The following is a 20536-nucleotide window of genomic DNA, read 5'->3' on the forward strand; positions in this document are numbered from 1 at the left end:
AAACTTCTTTATGATGTGTGCATTCAACTCACAGAGTTGAACATTCTTTTTCATGGAGCAGTTTGGAAAGAGTCTTTTTGCGGCATCTGCAAGTGGATATTTGGAGCTCTTTCAGGCCTTTGTTAGAAGCGGGAATATCTTCCCATAAAAACTGGACAGAAGCATTCTCACAAACTGCTTTGTGATGTGTGTGTTCAACTCACAGAGGTGAACCTTTCCTTTGCTAGAGCAGTTATGAAACACTCTTCTTGTAGAATCTGCAAGTGTTCATTTGGAGCGATTTGACGCCTATGGTGGAAAAAGAAATATCTTCATATATAAACAAGGCAGAAGCATTCTCAGAAACCTCTTTATGATGTGTGCATTCAACTCAGAGAGATAAGCCTTTCTTTTGATAGAGCAGTTTTGAAACTGTATTTTTGCAGAATCTGCAAGTGGATACTTGGAGCTCTTTCATGCCTTCGTTGGAAACGGGAATTTCTTCCCATAAGAAATAACAGAAGCGTTCTGTGAAACTGCTTTGTGTAGTATGAATCCAACTCACAGAGTTGAACACTTCCTTTGAAAGAGCTGTTTTGAAACACTCTTTTTGTAGAATCTGCAAGTGTTCATTTGGAGCGCTTTGAGGCCTATGGTGGAAAAGGAAATATCTTCACTTATAAACCAGGCAGAAGCATTCTCAGAAACCTCTTTATGATGTGTGCATTCGACTCGGAGAGATAAGCCTTCCTTTTGTTAGAGCAGTTTTGCAACTGTGTTTTTGCAGAATCTGCAAGTGTATATTTGGAGCCCTTTCAGGCCTTCGTTGGAAACGGGAATATCTTCCCATAAAAATTAAACAGAAGCGTTCTGTGAAACTGCTTTGTGAAGTATGAATCCAACTCACAGAGTTGAACACTTCTTTTGAAAGAGCAGTTTTGAAACACTCTTTTTGTAGAATCTACAAGTGTTCATTTGGAGCGCTTTGAGGCATATGGTGGAAAAAGAAATATCGTCACATAAAACCTAGACAGAAGCATTCTTTGAAACTTCTTTATGATGTGTGCATTCAACTCACAGAGTTGAACTTTCCTTTTCATGGAGCAGTTTGGAAAGAGTCTTTTTGCAGCATCTGCAAGTGGATATTTGGAGCTCTTTCAGGCCTTTGTTAGAAGCGGGAATATCTTCCCATAAAAACTGGACTGAAGCATTCTCACAAACTGCTTTGTGATGTGTGTGTTCAACTCACAGAGGTGAAATTTCCTTTGCTAGAGCAGTTATGAAACACTCTTTTTGTAGAATCTGCAAGTGTTCATTTGGAGCGATTTGAGGCCTATGGTGGAAAAAGAAATATCTTCATATGTAAACAAGGCAGAAGCATTCTCAGAAACCTCTTTATGATGTGTGCATTCAACTCAGAGAGATAAGCCTTCCTTTTGATAGAGCAGTTTTGAAACTGTGTTTTTGCAGAATCTGCAAGTGGATATTTGGAGCCCTTTCAGGCCTTCGTTGGAAACGGGAATATCTTCCCAAAAAAACTAAACAGAAGCGTTCTGTGAAACTGCTTTGTGTAGTATGAATGCAACTCAGAGAGTTGGACACTTCCTTTGAAAGAGCTGTTTTGAAACACTCTTTTTGTAGAATCTGCAAGTGTTCATTTGGAGCGCTTTGAGGCCTAAGGTGGAAAAGGAAATATCTTCACTTATAAATCAGGCAGAAGCATTCTCAGAAACCTCTTTATGATGTGTGCATTCAACTCGGAGAGATAAGCCTTCCTGTTGACAGAGCAGTTTTGAAACTGTGTTTTGGCAGAATCTGCAAGTGGATATTTGGAGCCCTTTCAGGCCTTCGTTGGAAACGGGAATATCTTCCCAAAAAAACTAAACAGAAGCGTTCTGTGAAACTGCTTTGTGTAGTATGAATCCAACTCACAGAGTTGAACACTTCCTTTGAAAGAGCTGTTTTGAAACACTCTTTTTGTAGAATCTGCAAGTGTTCGTTTGGAGCGCTTTGAGGCCTATGGTGGAAAAGGAAATATCTTCACTTATAAACCAGGCAGAAGCATTCTCAGAAACCTCTTTATGATGTGTGCATTCAACTCGGAGAGATAAGCCTTCCTTTTGTTAGAGCAGTTTTGCAACTGTGTTTTTGCAGAATCTGCAAGTGTATATTTGGAGCCCTTTCAGGCCTTCGTTGGAAACGGGAATATCTTCCCATAAAAACTAAACAGAAGCGTTCTGTGAAACTGCTTTGTGAAGTGTAAATCCAACTCACAGAGTTGAACACTTCTTTTGAAAGAGCAGTTTGGAAACACTCTTTTTGTAGAATCTACAAGTGTTCATTTGGAGCGCTTTGAGGCCTATGGTGGAAAAGGAAATATCTTCACATAAAACCTAGACAGAAGCATTCTTTGAAACTTCTTTATGATGTGTGCATTGAACTCACAGAGTTGAACCTTCTTTTTCATGGAGAAATTTGGAAAGAGTCTTTTTGCAGCATTTGCAAGTGGATATTTGGAGCTCTTTCAGGCCTTTGTTAGAAGCGGGAATATCTTCCCATAAAAACTGGACAGAAGCATTCTCACAAACTGCTTTGTGATGTGTGTGTTCAACTCACAGAGGTGAAACTTTCCTTTGCTAGAGCAGTTATGAAACACTCTTTTTGTAGAATCTGCAAGTGTTCATTTGGAGCGATTTGAGGCCTATGGTGGAAAAAGAAATATCTTCATATATAAACAAGGCAGAAGCATTCTCAGAAACCTCTTTATGATGTGTGCATTCAACTCAGAGAGATAAGCCTTCCTTTTGATAGAGAAGTTTTGAAACTGAATTTTTGCAGAATCTGCAAGTGGATATTTGGAGCCCTTTCATGCCTTCGTTGGAAACGGGAATTTCTTCCCATAAAAACTAAACAGAAGCGTTCTGTGAAACTGCTTTGTGTAGTATGAATCCAACTCACAGAGTTGAACACTTCCTTTGAAAGAGCTGTTTTGAAACACTCTTTTTGTAGAATCTGCAAGTGTTCATTTGGAGCGCATTGAGGCCTACGGTGGAAAACGAAATATCTTCACTTATAAACCAGGCAGAAGCATTCTCAGAAACCTCTTTATGATGTGTGTATTCAACTCAGAGAGATAAGCCTTCGTTTCGATAGAGCAGTTTTGAAACTGTGTTTTTGCAGTATCTGCAAGTGGATATTTGGAGCCCTTTCAGGCCTTCGTTGGAAACGGGAATATCTTCCCAAAAAAACTAAACAGAAGCGTTCTGTGAAACTGCTTTGTGTAGTATGAATCCAACTCACAGAGTTGGACACTTCCTTTGAAAGAGCTCTTTTGAAACACTCTTTTTGTAGAATCTGCAAGTGTTCATTTGGAGCGCTTTGAGGCCTATGGTGGAAAAGGAAATATCTTCACTTATAAACCAGGCAGAAGCATTCTCAGAAACCTCTTTATGATGTGTGCATTCAACTCGGAGAGATAAGCCTTCCTTTTGATAGAGCAGTTTTGAAACTGTGTTTTGGCAGAATCTGCAAGTGGATATTTGGAGCCCTTTAAGGCCTTCGTTGGAAACGGGAATATCTTCCCATAAAAACTAAACAGAAGCGTTCTGTGAAACTGCTTTGTGAAGTATGAATCCAACTCACAGAGTTGAACACTTCCTTTGAAAGAGCAGTTTTGAAACACTCTTTTTGTAGAATCTGCAAGTGTTCGTTTGGAGCGCTTTGAGGCCTATGGTGGAAAAGGAAATATCTTCACATAAAACCTAGACAGAAGCATTCTTTGAAACTTCTTTATGATGTGTGCATTCATCTCACAGAGTTGAACCATCCTTATCATGGAGCAGTTTGGAAAGAGTCTTTTTGCGGCATCTGCAAGTGGATATTTGGAGCTCTTTCAGGACTTTGTTAGAAGCGGGAATATCTTCCCATAAAAACTGGACAGAAGCATTCTCACAAACTGCTTTGTGATGTGTGTGTTCAACTCACAGAGTTGAACCTTTCCTTTGCTAGAACACATATGAAACACTCTTTTTGTAGAATCTGCAAGTGTTCATTTGGAGCGCATTGAGGCCTATGGTGGAAAAAGAATATCTTCATATATAAACAAGGCAGATGCATTCTCAGAAACCTCTTTATGATGTGTGCATTCAACTCAGAGAGATAAGCCTTCCTTTTGATAGAGCAGTTTTGAAACTGTGTTTTTGCAGAATCTGCAAGTGGATATTTGGAGCCCTTTCAGGCCTTCGTTGGAAACGGGAATATCTTCCCAAAAAAACTAAACAGAAGCGTTCTGTGAAACTGCTTTGTGTAGTATGAATACAACTCAGAGAGTTGGACACTTCCTTTGAAAGAGCTGTTTTGAAACACTCTTTTTGTAGAATCTGCAAGTGTTCATTTGGAGCGCTTTGAGGCCTAAGGTGGAAAAGGAAATATCTTCACTTATAAATCAGGCAGAAGCATTCTCAGAAACCTCTTTATGATGTGTGCATTCAACTCGGAGAGGTAAGCCTTCCTTTTGATAGAGCAGTTTTGAAACTGTGTTTTGGCAGAATCTGCAAGTGGATATTTGGAGCCCTTTCAGGCCTTCGTTGGTAACGGGAATATCTTCCCAAAAAAACTAAACAGAAGCGTTCTGTGAAACTGCTTTGTGTAGTATGAATCCAACTCACAGAGTTGAACACTTCCTTTGAAAGAGCTGTTTTGAAACACTCTTTTTGTAGAATCTGCAAGTGTTCATTTGGAGCGCTTTGAGGCCTATGGTGGAAAAGGAAATATCTTCACTTATAAACCAGGCAGAAGCATTCTCAGAAACCTCTTTATGATGTGTGCATTCAACTCGGAGAGATAAGCCTTCCTTTTGATAGAGCAGTTTTGAAACTGTGTTTTTGCAGAATCTGCAAGTGGATATTTGGAGCCCTTTCAGGCCTTCGTTGGAAACGGGAATATCTTCCCATAAAAACTAAACAGAAGCGTTCTGTGAAACTGCTTTGTGAAGTATAAATCCAACTCACAGAGTTGAACACTTCTTTTGAAAGAGCAGTTTGGAAACACTCTTTTTGTAGAATCTACAAGTGTTCGTTTGGAGCGCTTTGAGGCCTATGGTGGAAAAGGAAATATCTTCACATAAAACCTAGACAGAAGCATTCTTTGAAACTTCTTTATGATGTGTGCATTGAACTCACAGAGTTGAACCTTCTTTTTCATGGAGCAATTTGGAAAGAGTCTTTTTGCAGCATTTGCAAGTGGATATTTGGAGCTCTTTCAGGCCTTTGTTAGAAGCGGGAATATCTTCCCATAAAAACTGGACAGAAGCATTCTCACAAACTGCTTTGTGATGTGTGTGTTCAACTCACAGAGGTGAAACTTTCCTTTGCTAGAGCAGTTATGAAACACTCTTTTTGTAGAATCTGCAAGTGTTCATTTGGAGCGATTTGAGGCCTATGGTGGAAAAAGAAATATCTTCATATATAAACAAGGCAGAAGCATTCTCAGAAACCTCTTTATGATGTGTGCATTCAACTCAGAGAGATAAGCCTTCCTTTTGATAGAGCAGTTTTGAAACTGTGTTTTTGCAGAATCTGCAAGTGGATATTTGGAGCCCTTTCAGGCCTTCGTTGGAAACGGGAATATCTTCCCAAAAAAACTAAACAGAAGCGTTCTGTGAAACTGCTTTGTGTAGTATGAATGCAACTCACAGAGTTGGACACTTCCTTTGAAAGAGCTGTTTTGAAACACTCTTTTTGTAGAATCTGCAAGTGTTCATTTGGAGCGCTTTGAGGCCTAAGGTGGAAAAGGAAATATCTTCACTTATAAATCAGGCAGAAGCATTCTCAGAAACCTCTTTATGATGTGTGCATTCAACTCGGAGAGATAAGCCTTCCTTTTGATAGAGCAGTTTTGAAACTGTGTTTTGGCAGAATCTGCAAGTGGATATTTGGAGCCCTTTCAGGCCTTCGTTGGAAACGGGAATATCTTCCCAAAAAAACTAAACAGAACCGTTCTGTGAAACTGCTTTGTGTAGTATGAATCCAACTCACAGAGTTGAACACTTCCTTTGAAAGAGCTGTTTTGAAACATTCTTTTTGTAGAATCTGCAAGTGTTCATTTGGAGCGCTTTGAGGCCTATGGTGGAAAAGGAAATATCTTCACTTATAAACCAGGCAGAAGCATTCTCAGAAACCTCTTTATGATGTGTGCATTCAACTCAGAGAGATAAGCCTTCCTTTTGATAGAGCAGTTTTGAAACTGTATTTTTGCAGAATCTGCAAGTGGATATTTGGAGCTCTTTCATGCCTTCGTTGGAAACGGGAATTTCTTCCCATAAAAACTAAACAGAAGCGTTCTGTGAAACTGCTTTGTGTAGTATGAATCCAACTCACAGTGTTGAACACTTCCTTTGAAAGAGCAGTTTTGAAACACTCTTTTTGTAGAATCTGCAAGTGTTCGTTTGGAGCGCTTTGAGGCCTATGGTGGAAAAGGAATTATCTTCACATAAAACTTAGACAGAAGCATTCTTTGAAACTTCTTTATGATGTGTGCATTCATCTCACAGAGTTGAACCTTCCTTATCATGGAGCAGTTTGGAAAGAGTCTTTTTGCGGCATCTGCAAGTGGATATTTGGAGCTCTTTCAGGCCTTTTTTAGAAGCGGGAATATCTTCCCATAAAAACTGGACAGAAGCATTCTCACAAACTGCTTTGTGATGTGTGTGTTCAACTCACAGAGTTGAACCTTTCCTTTGCTAGAACACTTATGAAACACTCTTTTTGTAGAATCTGCAAGTGTTCATTTGGAGCGCATTGAGGCCTATGGTGGAAAAAGAAATATCTTCATATAAACAAGGGAGAAGCATTCTCAGAAACCTCTTTATGATGTGTGTATTCAACTCAGAGAGATAAGCCTTCCTTTTGATAGAGCAGTTTTGAAACTGTGTTTTTGCAGCATCTGCAAGTGGATATTTGGAGCCCTTTCAGGCCTTCGTTGGAAACGGGAATATCTTCCCAAAAAAACTAAACAGAAGCGTTCTGTGAAACTGCTTTGTGTAGTATGAATCCAACTCACAGAGTTGGACACTTCCTTTGAAAGAGCTGTTTTGAAACACTCTTTTTGTAGAATCTGCAAGTGTTCATTTGGAGCGCTTTGAGGCCTTAGGTGGAAAAGGAAATATCTTCACTTATAAATCAGGCAGAAGCATTCTCAGAAACCTCTTTATGATGTGTGCATTCAACTCGGAGAGATAAGCCTTCCTTTTGATAGAGCAGTTTTGAAACTGTGTTTTGGCAGAATCTGCAAGTGGATATTTGGAGCCCTTTCAGGCCTTCGTTGGAAACGGGAATATCTTCCCAAAAAAACTAAACAGAAGCGTTCTGTGAAACTGCTTTGTGTAGTATGAATCCAACTCACAGAGTTGAACACTTCCTTTGAAAGAGCAGTTTTGAAACACTCTTTTTGTAGAATCTACAAGTGTTCATTTGGAGCGCTTTGAGGCATATGGTGGAAAAAGAAATATCGTCACATAAAACCTAGACAGAAGCATTCTTTGAAACTTCTTTATGATGTGTGCATTCAACTCACAGAGTTGAACTTTCCTTTTCATGGAGCAGTTTGGAAAGAGTCTTTTTGCAGCATCTGCAAGTGGATATTTGGAGCTCTTTCAGGCCTTTGTTAGAAGCGGGAATATCTTCCCATAAAAACTGGACTGAAGCATTCTCACAAACTGCTTTGTGATGTGTGTGTTCAACTCACAGAGGTGAAATTTCCTTTGCTAGAGCAGTTATGAAACACTCTTTTTGTAGAATCTGCAAGTGTTCATTTGGAGCGATTTGAGGCCTATGGTGGAAAAAGAAATATCTTCATATGTAAACAAGGCAGAAGCATTCTCAGAAACCTCTTTATGATGTGTGCATTCAACTCAGAGAGATAAGCCTTCCTTTTGATAGAGCAGTTTTGAAACTGTGTTTTTGCAGAATCTGCAAGTGGATATTTGGAGCCCTTTCAGGCCTTCGTTGGAAACGGGAATATCTTCCCAAAAAAACTAAACAGAAGCGTTCTGTGAAACTGCTTTGTGTAGTATGAATGCAACTCAGAGAGTTGGACACTTCCTTTGAAAGAGCTGTTTTGAAACACTCTTTTTGTAGAATCTGCAAGTGTTCATTTGGAGCGCTTTGAGGCCTAAGGTGGAAAAGGAAATATCTTCACTTATAAATCAGGCAGAAGCATTCTCAGAAACCTCTTTATGATGTGTGCATTCAACTCGGAGGGATAAGCCTTCCTGTTGATAGAGCAGTTTTGAAACTGTGTTTTGGCAGAATCTGCAAGTGGATATTTGGAGCCCTTTCAGGCCTTCGTTGGAAACGGGAATATCTTCCCAAAAAAACTAAACAGAAGCGTTCTGTGAAACTGCTTTGTGTAGTATGAATCCAACTCACAGAGTTGAACACTTCCTTTGAAAGAGCTGTTTTGAAACACTCTTTTTGTAAAATCTGCAAGTGTTCATTTGGAGCGCTTTGAGGCCTATGGTGGAAAAGGAAATATCTTCACTTATAAACCAGGCAGAAGCATTCTCAGAAACCTCTTTATGATGTGTGCATTCAACTCGGAGAGATAAGCCTTCCTTTTGATAGAGCAGTTTTGAAACTGTGTTTTGGCAGAATCTGCAAGTGGATATTTGGAGCCCTTTCAGGCCTTCGTTGGAAACGGGAATATCTTCCCATAAAAACTAAACAGAAGCGTTCTGTGAAACTGCTTTGTGAAGTATGAATCCAACTCACAGAGTTGAACACTTCCTTTGAAAGAGCAGTTTTGAAACACTCTTTTTGTAGAAACTGCAAGTGTTCGTTTGGAGCGGTTTGAGGCCTATGGTGGAAAAGGAAATATTTTCACATAAAACCTAGACAGAAGCATTCTTTGAAACTTCTTTATGATGTGTGCATTCATCTCACAGAGTTGAACCTTCTTTTTCATGGAGCAATTTGGAAAGAGTCTTTTTGCAGCATCTGCAAGTGGATATTTGGAGCTCTTTCAGGCCTTTGTTAGAAGCGGGAATATCTTCCATAAAAACTGGACAGAAGCATTCTCACAAACTACTTTGTGATGTGTGTGTTCAACTCACAGAGGTGAACCTTTCCTTTGCTAGAGCAGTTATGAAACACTCTTTTTGTAGAATCTGCAAGTGTTCATTTGGAGCGATTTGACGCCTATGGTGGAAAAATAAATATCTTCATATATAAACAAGGCAGAAGCATTCTAAGAAACCTCTTTATGATGTGTGCATTCAACTCAGAGAGATAAGCCTTCCTTTTGATAGAGAAGTTTTGAAACTGAATTTTTGCAGAATCTGCAAGTGGATACTTGGAGCCCTTTCATGCCTTCGTTGGAAACGGGAATTTCTTCCCATAAAAACTAAACAGAAGCGTTCTGTGAAACTGCTTTGTGTAGTATGAATCCAACTCACAGAGTTGAACACTTCCTTTGAAAGAACAGTTTTGAAACACTCTTTTAGTAGAATCTGCAAGTGTTCGTTTGGAGCGCTTTGAGGCCTATGGTGGAAAAGGAAATATCTTCACTTATAAAGCAGGCAGAAGCATTCTCAGAAACCTCTTTATGATGTGTGCATTCGACTCGGAGAGATAAGCCTTCCTTTTGTTAGAGCAGTTTTGCAACTGTGTTTTTGCAGAATCTGCAAGTGTATATTTGGAGCCCTTTCAGGCCTTCGTTGGAAACGGGAATATCTTCCCATAAAAACTAAACAGAAGCGTTCTGTGAAACTGCTTTGTGAAGTGTAAATCCAACTCACAGAGTTGAACACTTCTTTTGAAAGAGCAGTTTGGAAACACTCTTTTTGTAGAATCTACAAGTGTTCATTTGGAGCGCTTTGAGGCCTATGGTGGAAAAGGAAATATCTTCACATAAAACCTAGACAGAAGCATTCTTTGAAACTTCTTTATGATGTGTGCATTGAACTCACAGAGTTGAACCTTCTTTTTCATGGAGAAATTTGGAAAGAGTCTTTTTGCAGCATTTGCAAGTGGATATTTGGAGCTCTTTCAGGCCTTTGTTAGAAGCGGGAATATCTTCCCATAAAAACTGGACAGAAGCATTCTCACAAACTGCTTTGTGATGTGTGTGTTCAACTCACAGAGGTGAAACTTTCCTTTGCTAGAGCAGTTATGAAACACTCTTTTTGTAGAATCTGCAAGTGTTCATTTGGAGCGATTTGAGGCCTATGGTGGAAAAAGAAATATCTTCATATATAAACAAGGCAGAAGCATTCTCAGAAACCTCTTTATGATGTGTGCATTCAACTCAGAGAGATAAGCCTTCCTTTTGATAGAGAAGTTTTGAAACTGAATTTTTGCAGAATCTGCAAGTGGATATTTGGAGCCCTTTCATGCCTTCGTTGGAAACGGGAATTTCTTCCCATAAAAACTAAACAGAAGCGTTCTGTGAAACTGCTTTGTGTAGTATGAATCCAACTCACAGAGTTGAACACTTCCTTTGAAAGAGCTGTTTTGAAACACTCTTTTTGTAGAATCTGCAAGTGTTCATTTGGAGCGCATTGAGGCCTACGGTGGAAAACGAAATATCTTCACTTATAAACCAGGCAGAAGCATTCTCAGAAACCTCTTTATGATGTGTGTATTCAACTCAGAGAGATAAGCCTTCGTTTCGATAGAGCAGTTTTGAAACTGTGTTTTTGCAGTATCTGCAAGTGGATATTTGGAGCCCTTTCAGGCCTTCGTTGGAAACGGGAATATCTTCCCAAAAAAACTAAACAGAAGCGTTCTGTGAAACTGCTTTGTGTAGTATGAATCCAACTCACAGAGTTGGACACTTCCTTTGAAAGAGCTCTTTTGAAACACTCTTTTTGTAGAATCTGCAAGTGTTCATTTGGAGCGCTTTGAGGCCTATGGTGGAAAAGGAAATATCTTCACTTATAAACCAGGCAGAAGCATTCTCAGAAACCTCTTTATGATGTGTGCATTCAACTCGGAGAGATAAGCCTTCCTTTTGATAGAGCAGTTTTGAAACTGTGTTTTGGCAGAATCTGCAAGTGGATATTTGGAGCCCTTTAAGGCCTTCGTTGGAAACGGGAATATCTTCCCATAAAAACTAAACAGAAGCGTTCTGTGAAACTGCTTTGTGAAGTATGAATCCAACTCACAGAGTTGAACACTTCCTTTGAAAGAGCAGTTTTGAAACACTCTTTTTGTAGAATCTGCAAGTGTTCGTTTGGAGCGCTTTGAGGCCTATGGTGGAAAAGGAAATATCTTCACATAAAACCTAGACAGAAGCATTCTTTGAAACTTCTTTATGATGTGTGCATTCATCTCACAGAGTTGAACCATCCTTATCATGGAGCAGTTTGGAAAGAGTCTTTTTGCGGCATCTGCAAGTGGATATTTGGAGCTCTTTCAGGACTTTGTTAGAAGCGGGAATATCTTCCCATAAAAACTGGACAGAAGCATTCTCACAAACTGCTTTGTGATGTGTGTGTTCAACTCACAGAGTTGAACCTTTCCTTTGCTAGAACACATATGAAACACTCTTTTTGTAGAATCTGCAAGTGTTCATTTGGAGCGCATTGAGGCCTATGGTGGAAAAAGAATATCTTCATATATAAACAAGGCAGATGCATTCTCAGAAACCTCTTTATGATGTGTGCATTCAACTCAGAGAGATAAGCCTTCCTTTTGATAGAGCAGTTTTGAAACTGTGTTTTTGCAGAATCTGCAAGTGGATATTTGGAGCCCTTTCAGGCCTTCGTTGGAAACGGGAATATCTTCCCAAAAAAACTAAACAGAAGCGTTCTGTGAAACTGCTTTGTGTAGTATGAATACAACTCAGAGAGTTGGACACTTCCTTTGAAAGAGCTGTTTTGAAACACTCTTTTTGTAGAATCTGCAAGTGTTCATTTGGAGCGCTTTGAGGCCTAAGGTGGAAAAGGAAATATCTTCACTTATAAATCAGGCAGAAGCATTCTCAGAAACCTCTTTATGATGTGTGCATTCAACTCGGAGAGGTAAGCCTTCCTTTTGATAGAGCAGTTTTGAAACTGTGTTTTGGCAGAATCTGCAAGTGGATATTTGGAGCCCTTTCAGGCCTTCGTTGGTAACGGGAATATCTTCCCAAAAAAACTAAACAGAAGCGTTCTGTGAAACTGCTTTGTGTAGTATGAATCCAACTCACAGAGTTGAACACTTCCTTTGAAAGAGCTGTTTTGAAACACTCTTTTTGTAGAATCTGCAAGTGTTCATTTGGAGCGCTTTGAGGCCTATGGTGGAAAAGGAAATATCTTCACTTATAAACCAGGCAGAAGCATTCTCAGAAACCTCTTTATGATGTGTGCATTCAACTCGGAGAGATAAGCCTTCCTTTTGATAGAGCAGTTTTGAAACTGTGTTTTTGCAGAATCTGCAAGTGGATATTTGGAGCCCTTTCAGGCCTTCGTTGGAAACGGGAATATCTTCCCATAAAAACTAAACAGAAGCGTTCTGTGAAACTGCTTTGTGAAGTATAAATCCAACTCACAGAGTTGAACACTTCTTTTGAAAGAGCAGTTTGGAAACACTCTTTTTGTAGAATCTACAAGTGTTCGTTTGGAGCGCTTTGAGGCCTATGGTGGAAAAGGAAATATCTTCACATAAAACCTAGACAGAAGCATTCTTTGAAACTTCTTTATGATGTGTGCATTGAACTCACAGAGTTGAACCTTCTTTTTCATGGAGCAATTTGGAAAGAGTCTTTTTGCAGCATTTGCAAGTGGATATTTGGAGCTCTTTCAGGCCTTTGTTAGAAGCGGGAATATCTTCCCATAAAAACTGGACAGAAGCATTCTCACAAACTGCTTTGTGATGTGTGTGTTCAACTCACAGAGGTGAACCTTTCCTTTGCTAGAGCAGTTATGAAACACTCTTTTTGTAGAATCTGCAAGTGTTCATTTGGAGCGATTTGAGGCCTATGGTGGAAAAAGAAATATCTTCATATATAAACAAGGCAGAAGCATTCTCAGAAACCTCTTTATGATGTGTGCATTCAACTCAGAGAGATAAGCCTTCCTTTTGATAGAGAAGTTTTGAAACTGAATTTTTGCAGAATCTGCAAGTGGATATTTGGAGCCCTTTCATGCCTTCTTTGGAAACGGGAATTTCTTCCCATAAAAACTAAACAGAAGCGTTCTGTGAAACTGCTTTGTGTAGTATGAATCCAACTCACAGAGTTGAACACTTCCTTTGAAAGAGCTGTTTTGAAACACTCTTTTTGTAGAATCTGCAAGTGTTCATTTGGAGCGCATTGAGGCCTACGGTGGAAAACGAAATATCTTCACTTATAAACCAGGCAGAAGCATTCTCAGAAACCTCTTTATGATGTGTGTATTCAACTCAGAGAGATAAGCCTTCGTTTCGATAGAGCAGTTTTGAAACTGTGTTTTTGCAGAATCTGCAAGTGGATATTTGGAGCCCTTTCAGGCCTTCGTTGGAAACGGGAATATCTTCCCAAAAAAACTAAACAGAAGCGTTCTGTGAAACTGCTTTGTGTAGTATGAATCCAACTCACAGAGTTGGACACTTCCTTTGAAAGAGCTCTTTTGAAACACTCTTTTTGTAGAATCTGCAAGTGTTCATTTGGAGCGCTTTGAGGCCTATGGTGGAAAAGGAAATATCTTCACTTATAAACCAGGCAGAAGCATTCTCAGAAACCTCTTTATGATGTGTGCATTCAACTCGGAGAGATAAGCCTTCCTTTTGATAGAGCAGTTTTGAAACTGTGTTTTGGCAGAATCTGCAAGTGGATATTTGGAGCCCTTTAAGGCCTTCGTTGGAAACGGGAATATCTTCCCATAAAAACTAAACGGAAGCGTTCTGTGAAACTGCTTTGTGAAGTATGAATCCAACTCACAGAGTTGAACACTTCCTTTGAAAGAGCAGTTTTGAAACACTCTTTTTGTAGAATCTGCAAGTGTTCGTTTGGAGCGCTTTGAGGCCTATGGTGGAAAAGGAAATATCTTCACATAAAACCTAGACAGAAGCATTCTTTGAAACTTCTTTATGATGTGTGCATTCATCTCACAGAGTTGAACCATCCTTATCATGGAGCAGTTTGGAAAGAGTCTTTTTGCGGCATCTGCAAGTGGATATTTGGAGCTCTTTCAGGCCTTTGTTAGAAGCGGGAATATCTTCCCATAAAAACTGGACAGAAGCATTCTCACAAACTGCTTTGTGATGTGTGTGTTCAACTCAGAGAGTTGAACCTTTCCTTTGCTAGAACACTTATGAAACACTCCTTTTGTAGAATCTGCAAGTGTTCATTTGGAGCGCATTGAGGCCTATGGTGGAAAAAGAAATATCTTCATATATAAACAAGGCAGAAGCATTCTCAGAAACCTCTTTATGATGTGTGCATTCAACTCAGAGAGATAAGCCTTCCTTTTGATAGAGCAGTTTTGAAACTGTGTTTTTGCAGAATCTGCAAGTGGATATTTGGAGCCCTTTCAGGCCTTCGTTGGAAACGTGAATATCTTCCCAAAAAAACTAAACAGAAGCGTTCTGTAAAACTGCTTTGTGTAGTATGAATGCAACTCACAGAGTTGGACACTTCCTTTGAAAGAGCTGTTTTGAAACAATCTTTTTGTAGAATCTGCAAGTGTTCATTTGGAGCGCTTTGAGGCCTAAGGTGGAAAAGGAAATATCTTCACTTATAAATCAGGCAGAAGCATTCTCAGAAACCTCTTTATGATGTGTGCATTCAACTCGGAGAGATAAGCCTTCCTTTTGATAGAGCAGTTTTGAAACTGTGTTTTGGCAGAATCTGCAAGTGGATATTTGGAGCCCTTTCAGGCCTTCGTTGGAAACTGGAATATCTTCCCAAAAAAACTAAACAGAAGCGTTCTGTGAAACTGCTTTGTGTAGTATGAATCCAACTCACAGAGTTGAACACTTCCTTTGAAAGAGCTGTTTTGAAACACTCTTTTTGTAGAATCTGCAAGTGTTCATTTGGAGCGCATTGAGGCCTACGGTGGAAAACGAAATATCTTCACTTATAAACCAGGCAGAAGCATTCTCAGAAACCTCTTTATGATGTGTGTATTCAACTCAGAGAGATAAGCCTTCGTTTCGATAGAGCAGTTTTGAAACTGTGTTTTTGCAGAATCTGCAAGTGGATATTTGGAGCCCTTTCAGGCCTTCGTTGGAAACGGGAATATCTTCCCAAAAAAACTAAACAGAAGCGTTCTGTGAAACTGCTTTGTGTAGTATGAATCCAACTCACAGAGTTGGACACTTACTTTGAAAGAGCTCTTTTGAAACACTCTTTTTGTAGAATCTGCAAGTGTTCATTTGGAGCGCTTTGAGGCCTATGGTGGAAAAGGAAATATCTTCACTTATAAACCAGGCAGAAGCATTCTCAGAAACCTCTTTATGATGTGTGCATTCAACTCGGAGAGATAAGCCTTCCTTTTGATAGAGCAGTTTTGAAACTGTGTTTTGGCAGAATCTGCAAGTGGATATTTGGAGCCCTTTAAGGCCTTCGTTGGAAACGGGAATATCTTCCCATAAAAACTAAACGGAAGCGTTCTGTGAAACTGCTTTGTGAAGTATGAATCCAACTCACAGAGTTGAACACTTCCTTTGAAAGAGCAGTTTTGAAACACTCTTTTTGTAGAATCTGCAAGTGTTCGTTTGGAGCGCTTTGAGGCCTATGGTGGAAAAGGAAATATCTTCACATAAAACCTAGACAGAAGCATTCTTTGAAACTTCTTTATGATGTGTGCATTCATCTCACAGAGTTGAACCATCCTTATCATGGAGCAGTTTGGAAAGAGTCTTTTTGCGGCATCTGCAAGTGGATATTTGGAGCTCTTTCAGGCCTTTGTTAGAAGCGGGAATATCTTCCCATAAAAACTGGACAGAAGCATTCTCACAAACTGCTTTGTGATGTGTGTGTTCAACTCAGAGAGTTGAACCTTTCCTTTGCTAGAACACTTATGAAACACTCCTTTTGTAGAATCTGCAAGTGTTCATTTGGAGCGCATTGAGGCCTATGGTGGAAAAAGAAATATCTTCATATATAAACAAGGCAGAAGCATTCTCAGAAACCACTTTATGATGTGTGCATTCAACTCAGAGAGATAAGCCTTCCTTTTGATAGAGCAGTTTTGAAACTGTGTTTTTGCAGAATCTGCAAGTGGATATTTGGAGCCCTTTCAGGCCTTCGTTGGAAACGTGAATATCTTCCCAAAAAAACTAAACAGAAGCGTTCTGTAAAACTGCTTTGTGTAGTATGAATGCAACTCACAGAGTTGGACACTTCCTTTGAAAGAGCTGTTTTGAAACAATCTTTTTGTAGAATCTGCAAGTGTTCATTTGGAGCGCTTTGAGGCCTAAGGTGGAAAAGGAAATATCTTCACTTATAAATCAGGCAGAAGCATTCTCAGAAACCTCTTTATGATGTGTGCATTCAACTCGGAGAGATAAGCCTTCCTTTTGATAGAGCAGTTTTGAAACTGTGTTTTGGCAGAATCTACAAGTGGATATTTGGAGCCCTTTCAGGCCTTCGTTGGAAACTGGAATATCTTCCCAAAAAAACTAAACAGAAGCGTTCTGTGAAACTGCTTTGTGTAGTATGAATCCAACTCACAGAGTTGAACACTTCCTTTGAAAGAGCTGTTTTGAAACACTCTTTTTGTAGAATCTGCAAGTGTTCATTTGGAGCGCTTTGAGGCCTATGGTGGAAAAGGAAATATCTTCACTTATAAACCAGGCAGAAGCATTCTCAGAAACCTCTTTATGATGTGTGCATTCAACTCGGAGAGATAAGCCTTCCTTTTGATAGAGTAGTTTTGAAACTGTGTTTTTGCAGAATCTGCAAGTGGATACTTGGAGCCCTTTCAGGCCTTCGTTGGAAACGGGAATATCTTCCCAAAAAAACTAAACAGAAGCGTTCTGTGAAACTGCTTTGTGTAGTATGAATGCAACTCACAGAGTTGGACACTTCCTTTGAAAGAGCTGTTTTGAAACACTCTTTTTGTAGAATCTGCAAGTGTTCATTTGGAGCGCTTTGAGGCCTAAGGTGGAAAAGGAAATATCTTCACTTATAAATCAGGCAGAAGCATTCTCAGAAACCTCTTTATGATGTGTGCATTCAACTCGGAGAGATAAGCCTCCCTTTTGATAGAGCAGTTTTGAAACTGTGTTTTGGCAGAATCTGCAAGTGTATATTTGGAGCCCTTTCAGGCCTTCGTTGGAAACGGGAATATCTTCCCATAAAAACTAAACAGAAGCGTTCTGTGAAACTGCTTTGTGAAGTATGAATCTAACTCACAGAGTTGAACACTTCCTTTGAAAGAGCAGTTTTGAAACACTCTTTTTGTAGAATCTGCAAGTGTTCGTTTGGAGCGCTTTGAGGCCTATGGTGGAAAAGGAAATATCTTCACATAAAACCTAGACAGAAGCATTCTTTGAAACTTCTTTATGATGTGTGCACTCATCTCACAGAGTTGAACCTTCCTTATCATGGAGCAGTTTGGAAAGAGTCTTTTTGCGGCATCTGCAAGTGGATATTTGGAGCTCTTTCAGGCCTTTGTTAGAAGCGGGAATATCTTCCCATAAAAACTGGACAGAAGCATTCTCACAAACTGCTTTGTGATGTGTGTGTTCAACTCACAGAGTTGAACCTTTCCTTTGCTAGAACACTTATGAAACACTCCTTTTGTGGAATCTGCAAGTGTTCATTTGGAGCGCATTGAGGCCTATGGTGGAAAAAGAAATATCTTCATATATAAACAAGGGAGAAGCATTCTCCGAAACCTCTTTATGATGTGTGTATTCAACTCCGAGAGATAAGCCTTCCTTTTGATAGAGCAGTTTTGAAACTGTGTTTTTGCAGAATCTGCAAGTGGATATTTGGAGCCCTTTCAGGCCTTCGTTGGAAACGGGAATATCTTCCCAAAAAAATTAAACAGAAGCGTTATGTGAAACTGCTTTGTGTAGTATGAATCCAACACACAGAGTTGAACTCTTCCTTTGAAAGAGCAGTTTTGAAACACTCTTTTTGTAGAATCTGCAAGTGTTCGTTTGGAGCGCTTTGAGGCCTATGGTGGAAAAGGAAATATCTTCACATAAAACTTAGACAGAAGCATTCTTTGAAACTTCTTTATGATGTGTGCACTCATCTCACAGAGTTGAACCTTCCTTATCATGGAGCAGTTTGGAAAGAGTCTTTTTGCGGCATCTGCAAGTGGATATTTGGAGCTCTTTCAGGCCTTTGTTAGAAGCGGGAATATCTTCCCATAAAAACTGGACTGAAGCATTCTCACAAACTGCTTTGTGATGTGTGTGTTCAACTCACAGAGTTGAACCTTTCCTTTGCTAGAACACTTATGAAACACTCCTTTTGTAGAATCTGCAAGTGTTCATTTGGAGCGCATTGAGGCCTATGGTGGAAAAAGAAATATCTTCATATATAAACAAGGGAGAAGCATTCTCCGAAACCTCTTTATGATGTGTGTATTCAACTCAGAGAGATAAGCCTTCCTTTCGATAGAGCAGTTTTGAAACTGTGTTTTTGCAGAATCTGCAAGTGGATATTTGGAGCCCTTTCAGGCCTTCGTTGGAAACGGGAATATCTTCCCAAAAAAACTAAACAGAAGCGTTCTGTGAAACTGCTTTGTGTAGTATGAATCCAACTCACAGAGTTGGACACTTCCTTTGAAAGAGCTGTTTTGAAACACTCTTTTTGTAGAATCTGCAAGTGTTCATTTGGAGCGCTTTGAGGCCTAAGGTGGAAAAGGAAATATCTTCACTTATAAATCAGGCAGAAGCATTCTCAGAAACCTCTTTATGATGTGTGCATTCAACTCGGAGAGATAAGCCTTCCTTTTGATAGAGCAGTTTTGAAACTGTGTTTTGGCAGAATCTGCAAGTGGATATTTGGAGCCCTTTCAGGCCATCGTTGGAAACGGGAATATCTTCCCAAAAAAACTAAACAGAAGCGTTCTGTGAAACTGCTTTGTGTAGTATGAATCCAACTCACAGAGTTGAACACTTCCTTTGAAAGAGCTGTTTTGAAACACTCTTTTTGTAGAATCTGCAAGTGTTCATTTGGAGCGCTTTGAGGCCTATGGTGGAAAAGGAAATATCTTCACTTATAAACCAGGCAGAAGCATTCTCAGAAACCTCTTTATGATGTGTGCACTCATCTCACAGAGTTGAACCTTCCTTATCATGGAGCAGTTTGGAAAGAGTCTTTTTGCGGCATCTGCAAGTGGATATTTGGAGCTCTTTCAGGCCTTTGTTAGAAGCGGGAATATCTTCCCATAAAAACTGGACAGAAGCATTCTCACAAACTGCTTTGTGATGTGTGTGTTCAACTCACAGAGTTGAACCTTTCCTTTGCGAGAACACTTATGAAACACTCTTTTTGTAGAATCTGCAAGTGTTCCTTTGGAGCGCATTGAGGCCTAGGGTGGAAAAAGAAATATCTTCATATATAAACAAGGGAGAAGCATTCTCAGAAACCTCTTTATGATGTGTGTATTCAACTCAGAGAGATAAGCCTTCCTTTTGATAGAGCAGTTTTGAAACTGTGTTTTTGCAGAATCTGCAAGTGGATATTTGGAGCCCTTTCAGGCCTTCGTTGGAAACGTGAATATCTTCCCAAAAAAACTAAACCGAAGCGTTCTGTAAAACTGCTTTGTGTAGTATGAATGCAACTCACAGAGTTGGACACTTCCTTTGAAAGAGCTGTTTTGAAACACTCTTTTTGTAGAATCTGCAAGTGTTCATTTGGAGCGCTTTGAGGCCTAAGGTGGAAAAGGAAATATCTTCACTTATAAATCAGGCAGAAGCATTCTCAGAAACCTCTTTATGATGTGTGCATTCAACTCGGAGAGATAAGCCTTCCTTTTGATAGAGCAGTTTTGAAACTGTGTTTTGGCAGAATCTGCAAGTGGATATTTGGAGCCCTTTCAGGCCTTCGTTGGAAACTGGAATATCTTCCCAAAAAAACTAAACAGAAGCGTTCTGTGAAACTGCTTTGTGTAGTATGAATCCAACTCACAGAGTTGAACACTTCCTTTGAAAGAGCTGTTTTGAAACACTCTTTTTGTAGAATCTGCAAGTGTTCATTTGGAGCGCTTTGAGGCCTATGGTGGAAAAGGAAATATCTTCACTTATAAACCAGGCAGAAGCATTCTCAGAAACCTCTTTATGATGTGTGCATTCAACTCGGAGAGATAAGCCTTCCTTTTGATAGAGCAGTTTTGAAACTGTGTTTTTGCAGAATCTGCAAGTGGATACTTGGAGCCCTTTCAGGCCTTCGTTGGAAACGGGAATATCTTCCCAAAAAAACTAAACAGAAGCGTTCTGTGAAACTGCTTTGTGTAGTATGAATGCAACTCACAGAGTTGGACACTTCCTTTGAAAGAGCTGTTTTGAAACACTCTTTTTGTAGAATCTGCAAGTGTTCATTTGGAGCGCTTTGAGGCCTAAGGTGGAAAAGATAATATCTTCACATAAAACCTAGACAGAAGCATTCTTTGAAACTTCTTTATGATGTGTGCACT

This window comes from Pongo abelii, chromosome 2, assembly GCF_028885655.2.
Source record: "Pongo abelii isolate AG06213 chromosome 2, NHGRI_mPonAbe1-v2.0_pri, whole genome shotgun sequence".
Taxonomy (NCBI): domain Eukaryota; kingdom Metazoa; phylum Chordata; class Mammalia; order Primates; family Hominidae; genus Pongo; species Pongo abelii.